At 48.2% G+C, this 6,838-nt stretch overlaps 1 pseudogene; it reads right to left on the reverse strand.

The window, feature by feature from the left end:
* Positions 1 to 345: 345 nt before the first annotated feature.
* Positions 346 to 6,294, reverse strand: LOC112428651 (large ribosomal subunit protein eL32-like; annotated as a pseudogene).
* Positions 6,295 to 6,838: the final 544 nt, after the last annotated feature.

Here is a 6,838-nt window from a genome sequence, read left to right on the forward strand (position 1 = left end):
TGTCTGGATCTGATTTCTGTTTGTTCCTTAACTTGAAGTGTTGGAACATATTTGGGGCCACAGAGTGGTAGAGCTGTTTAATTTGGATGCACAGGGCACATGGTTTCACTATTATAGCTCGTTTTGTTTTGTTCTGATTTCTGCAGCACTGTGGAATGGTCAGCCCACATCCCTATGGAACCACCCACCTTTCCAAAAACTCCTCCAAGCTGGTAAAGGCTGGATTGTCCAGGAAGTCCCCCACTGTGCCTTATTCTTCCTGGCACCCCTCTGCTCCACTGATGAAGGTTCAGCCAGGAGTCCTGGGCTGCCCCTCAGTCAAGACCAAGCTAGCTCATGGTCACTTGTGAAAGTAAGTAAAGCATCCTCATCCTCATCATCATTATCATCATCATCCTCCTCATCTGACAAAAACTGATCCCACACCCCCATGCTGGGGTCTGGCTGCTAAAGGCAAGAACTCTGCTGAGCACGCCACTGCCTGGGCCTCACAGTGAGCTATGCGCTTGTACTTCATATGATGTATCACCGTTTATCTACACCATGGATTATGCCAATCTCATGGGATAAATGCTATTTTTTTTTTTTGGCAGTTTTTACAGTTTTATTTAAACACAAAATGTGCACATGAGCTGTCTACTCATTTTCTTTGCTGCGCTGCCTGGCATTAGGGTTGGTGGCTGTGATGGCTAGCTGGGCAGCTCTTTTCATGATGGCTTTGTGGTTCTTGGAGGAAACATTGTGAGCGATGTCAGCACGGGGAGATTTGTTGCAAATCAGCAGCACTTCCAGCTCCTTGACGTTGTGGATCAGGAACTTCCAGAAGCCTCTGGGCAGTATGTGCTTTGTTTTTTGGTTGCTCCCAATGTTGGGCATCAAGATCTGGCCTTTGAACCTTCTGTGAACCCTGTTGTCAATACCTCTGGGTTCCTGTCAGTTACACTTAATTTTGACGTATCAGTCTGACTGGTGATGGATGAACTTCTTGGTTCTCTTTTTGATGATCTTGGGCTTCACAAGGGGTCTAAGGGTGGCCATGATGCTGAGGAGATGGCTGCCACCTCGTAGGCAGTACTGAGAAAGAGAATAAATGCTGTTATTAAACCCATTGTACGGATGAGGAAACTGAGACTCCAGAGAGTGAAGTAGCTTGTATAAGGTCATGCCCTTAGCAAGTGCATCTGGATTTACATTCTGAGCTCTTGACTAATCTATGTTGCCTCTAATGGGCTCCGTCATTAGAGTAGTGAGATTACGTCTAATTATGAGTAATAGAAAAAAACCCCAAATAACAGCCGTTTAAGCAACATAGGCGTTTACTTCTCTGTTGTGTCCAAGGCAACCCGAGGAGCTGTCTGGGCTGGTATGGAGCCCCAGAGTGTTGATTAATCAGCTTCCTTCTCTCCGTTGTTCTGTGTTGCATTGGTTTCATGCCTAAGGTCACCTCGTGGTCCACAGTAACTGCTGGAGCTCCAGCCATTGCATTTCACTCTTGCCAGCATAAAGGAAGAAACAAATTAACTTGTGCATGCTTTTTCTTGAAGCGTATTTTCTAGGTTTCAACCACTTCTAATTAGATTGCGTTGGCCAAAACACAGTCACATACAAGAGAAACCGGGAAATATTTATTTGGGCTGGATATCTGTTAAAATTTGGTGTTCTATTATGAAAGATGAAGAGGAGATTGAATACAACCTATTATTTCTTTATTTGAGACCAAAACAAGGGCTTGGGCTGGGAATTAATGTATTCATTGTTGAATAATGTATTCATTGTTGAATAATTTATTAATTCTTCAATATGTAGAAAGGGTTTCCTCTGTGCTCATCTGATTCTCCATCCTGGGGACCCAGGGTAACTAAGACAGACACAGTCTCTGCTGCCGTGGTCTCACAGTTCATAGCCATACAGTTAGAGTCATGCCTCTGACTTGAATGGGCTTTGTGACTCCAATATACCACATCCTTCTCTGAGCGTTGGTTTTTTTATCTACAGGATTGTTGGATCCTGTAACTGATAAGGACCTTCTAGCTAGAATATTCCCTGATGAGGTGTCTCTGAGATTTAGGAGAAAGGTCGGATGATAAAGAAGCTGGCTTCCATTTACTCCCTGGGGATAACAATCACTAACTTGCTGGGTTATTGTTTAAATTGGGTGGGTCCCGTGGGGCAGTGCCCAGAAAGGTGCCTGGCAGAGAAGGGGGTCTTTTATTTATGTCTCCCTGTCTCTTCTAAGGAAGAAGGAAATTCCCTGGCCATGTAAGGAGAATGCATTTGGAGCTTCAGGACATCCAGGGCGTATGGGGTGCTCAGGGCTTGGAAGCTGTCAGGGGAGGCTGGAGGGTACCAACAGTCTCCCATTCATTCCCCACAGTACCCTGACTCTGGAAAATTTTCTCCAACCCTAGGGTAGAGGATCACTGCAGACTTTTTACCCAGCGTGGGAAGTCTCTCTGAGAGGCAGCACATGGATTCTGGAGCCCGTCAGCCTGAATTTAAATCCTGACTCTGTCACCTACTAGCTTCTAGTATGGGCTAAATTGTGTCCCACAAATTCGTAGGATGATATCCTAACCCCTAGTACCTTAGGATGTGACTGTATTGGAAGACAGGTCTTTACAGAGGTCCTCAAGTTAAAATAAGATTACTAGGGTGGCCTAATCCAATGTGACTGGTGTCCTTAGGAGAGGAGAAAACATGCCATAGGCACAGAGGGAAGACCATCTGAAGACACACAAAGAAGACAACCATCTACAAGCCAGAGAGGCCTCAGAAGAAACCAACTCTGCCAACATCTTGATCTCAGACTTCCGGGCCCCAGACCTGTGAGGGAATCCATTTCTGTTGTTTGAACCCCACAGCCTGCAGTTGTTTATTTTGGCAGCCCTAGCAAACTGCTACAAGCTCTGTGATGTGACACTTTTTTCACTTAAACTGTCTGTGTTCACTTTCCTCATTTACAAAACTGGTAGCATAGTAACATCTCCCTCATACGAATGTTCTGAGGCTTTCAATATGGAGAGTCCTTAGAACAGGGCCTGGCACAGGATTTGCTGTCAGTAAGAATAAGCTACAATTACGATGGATGGTGAGTACCCGCCCACCTCCTCTCCACACCTCAAAGGCCGAGGTTCCTGTCTATGCTTCTCCCTCTAGCATTCAGTGGAATTGGATGCTGTGCTCCTAGTAGGGAACATTCCCGGACAAACCAGGTCTGAGCTAACTCAATGCATGATGAATGAATGAATGCAGCCTTAAATGTTTACTGGAAACAGGCGTTTCACTCAATACCGGTGGATATCTCAATTGCAAATGCTTAAAGGCACAGATAAAACTGTTTGTAGTCGGTATGGTACCTGAGTGCCTAAGGGTGAAAATAGGGGATTTCTTTTAGGGGAGAGGCAGCGATGCTAACAGTCACCTACCCAGCAGGTGAGCCAGACCGGAGACACCTGGCCCCAGGCCAGAGGCTTACCTGCATCTTGGGAGGCTGACACAGCTGCCTGGGGAACGCGGCGGACGAGGAGGACGTGACTGAGCACGCGGGCAAGCAGGTGCAAGGTGGCAAAGCTGTCAGAGAAGCTAGGGAGACACCTGAAGGGATGGGCCGCCTGGTAGAACAGCGCTCTGCACTGGCATCCTGCAGAGAAGCCCTCAAATGCCGCCAGCAGAGCTGACGGGGGTTGAGCAAGGCCCTCGGATAGGGGGTCACCCAGTTGCCTGGTGGGTCACCCAAAGCAGGGCCTACCCTCCAGGCTTGGGATTGACTCCTGGGTCTGGCTTCTCCTCCTGCCCTGCCCTGGGGAACTTTATAAAAGGCTTCTCCAGCACCTATCTGCAATGGAATTTCCGTTGCTTGGATATAAGATGCATGTGAAATATTCCATTGTATTCTCCCTGCACAAATTTTAAAAGATTCTGAGCAACACACAGAGGTGTCACCTGGTACTTACTTCCCCCTGCTGCTGGGGAAACCCCTGGACAGAAGGGCCTGTCCACCCCCAGTGTCCCCCATGAGGCTTTCTTCTTCCGCCTTGTCTACTGAGTTTCTATCTGAACCCTCCCCTTCCCAACCTTCCCCGTTTTCTGGTTATGGATCCTTCAGCTCTTCCACCTATTATACCACAACCCCTTCTGGGAATCTAGGAAAGCAATCACGGAATCTAGGAATACCATTGTGCCCAGAGTTGGGGGTTGGAGTCCACAAAGATATTCTGGAGAAGATGAAGTTTACACCCAGTTTTGTTGGAGGCCAAAGGCAGCCACCCCAATTCAGCCTCCCATCTGCCAACGTGCCCGTTCATCTCATCAACACTTATTAAACCTCTACTGTGTGTAGCCAGGCTCTGGCTGCTGGGGATACACTGGAGATGTTTCTCGAAGAGCTAACCCCCACAGAGGAGAGACAGGCCTGCAAACAGAAAATGGGGCTCACACGTGACACTGCTTTTCCAAAATACCTTTTTTTCAGAGTCATCATCGTGAGGGGCTGGGACACGTGGGCAGTGGAGACTTGGCCAGAGAGGCCAGCCTGGAAGGTCTCCAAAGGAGGGCCCTACAGAGGTGTTTCGAGGAACCAAGTGTCCACAAACTTCCTGTGCTTGCCAGGTAGAAGTTATTTGCACACACGTCCTTCCTCCACACAAATTGTATCCACCCCCATGCGTAATTGTAGGCCTCCTCCTCCACATTGACTGCTGGAAATCATTAAAACTGTCCCTGAAAACAGAGGTAGTCTTCACCTGTTGTGCAGAGGAATAAAGAAAGTTTTCTCCCAGTGCTTTTTGGGGAATTGTTCCGTGTTACTTACTCTAGATAGAATTGTCTAGACAAATAAACCAGTAGACCAAGAGAACATTCTGCAATGATAGAAGTGTGTGCGGCCAGTCTCAGCAGCCACTGGTCACAGGGGTTATTGAGCACCTGAAGCATGGCCAATTTTTAATTTCATTTCCTTTGAATGAATTTAAACACACACCCGTGTGGCTGCCGGCTGTTGTATTAGACAGCGCAGGTCTAGCCATCAGGGGTTGTCCCTTCGCAGAACTGCAGCCGCTGTATTATCACGGACATTTCTTCTCAAGACCTGTTTTCTACATGGCAGCTTCATGCACTGCTGCTCTCGCCCTTGCAGTGGTGCAGAGGTCCCAACACGGTGGCGGGGAGGGGGGCAGGGGCAGAGATCTGAGGCCACAAGTTCAGATGTGCAAGAAATATCCATTTTTCTTACTTTTTTTAAGTCCGTGGGAACCTGCAGCCCTCATTCCGCTGGCTCAGTGGGAAATTTGGTCTCTGTCGTGAGTGGGCACCCAGCTCCCCTGCACCAATGTCAGGCAAAGTTTCACGTGTTCTTTCACAGAGCGGGCAGGCATTGGGGAACTCAGGGTTTCTTCGGAGCAGGGGTTGCTGCCTGGGCACCAGTCTCTCCAGACAGGGTGGGTTGAGGACATAGCAGTCCCTCTACCTCCCCAGGGCAGGAGCAAGGGTCCCTGCTGCTAGCAGAACCCCAGACCCTGCCCCCAGCTCAGGCGAAGTGTTCTTTCTTCTCCAGCTTTAAGTTTCTCTCCTTCCCTTCTGGGATTCTTGATCAAATCTTTTCATGCCTTAAGTCGTATCAAAACAAAAGTCAAACTGTGTCTTGCTTTGGGCCCGGTCACCCTAACCCCCAGGTCAAGAGGGCTCAAATGGCCAGGTTTCTTCCCAAGAGCCCTGCTGAAAAAAATAAAAAGAAGAACCCCACTGTCTAATACTGCAATACATTATTCTTCCTCATAGGACCATCACTCCCCATGTGGAGAAAAGGGGGAAAGACCTGGAAAAGACATTTGCAGCAAAGGAACAGTTTTGTTAGGGTCTGTGGCCAGCAGGTTCCAACGTGGCAGACTCCGAATGATACTAGTCACAATGGTGGCAGCTTCCTGAGTGCCTGAGGTGCAATCATCTCCATAAGTCCTCATGACGAGTTGGATGTCGGCATGCCCATTTCAAAGATGAGGCAACTGAGGTCCCAAGAGGTTAGACAATGTAGCTGAGATCTGCAAGGAATAAATCCAGGTCTCTTTGCCTAGAGGCTTCAGTTCCTGCAGGCAGCCTGGAAATAGATGATGTAAACGAGTGTAAGGAGAGAGGCAAGGCAGCAATTTGCCTTGGGAATGGGGTGTCTCCGAAGTAAGAAGCCAAGCCCTCAGTCAGGAGATGAGTCAAATCATTCAGGTGACTCCACAAACCAAGAGACCAAGCCAGCCTGGCATCCCAAACTGCTGGCCTGCTGCTAAACACGCACACCTTCTCCAGCTTCTATTAATAATCAGCCAGGAAGCCTCCCACGGTTACTCACATAATAATTAAACACACGATCCCTCTTTCAGAGAGAGTCCTGGCCCACCACCACCGAGGGGGCAGGGAGGAGGTGAGATCAGCAGCAACACCCTTTCTACCTCTGAGTAGAGGCGGTGTGGGCTGGATTGTGGTAAGACTGGATCTGCAGTCACAAGACCTGGGACCTAGAGCCAGAAACACTCTCTCTGGGTGTCAGGTTCCTCAAACTACACAGGGAGAATGTTGACTTCAAGCATTTCCCCACCAACCTTTGCATTTAGAAGGCACTTCGTTGCTTAGGAAAAAGAAACCATGGAGGTTTGGGGTCATCCAGACATGGTGGTTAGGGACAAACCTGGCCGACTGCCTGGATTCTAATCCCAGCTCTACTTACTAGCTGGGACATCTTTGGCAAATTACTTTTTTTTTCTGCCTTGGTATTTCCATTTATACAGTGGGGATGATAAAAACAGTACCCTACCTTTTGGAGATGTGTAGAATATGATAATTACATGCAAGT

Source organism: Macaca nemestrina, chromosome 8, assembly GCF_043159975.1.
Source record: "Macaca nemestrina isolate mMacNem1 chromosome 8, mMacNem.hap1, whole genome shotgun sequence".
Classification (NCBI taxonomy): domain Eukaryota; kingdom Metazoa; phylum Chordata; class Mammalia; order Primates; family Cercopithecidae; genus Macaca; species Macaca nemestrina.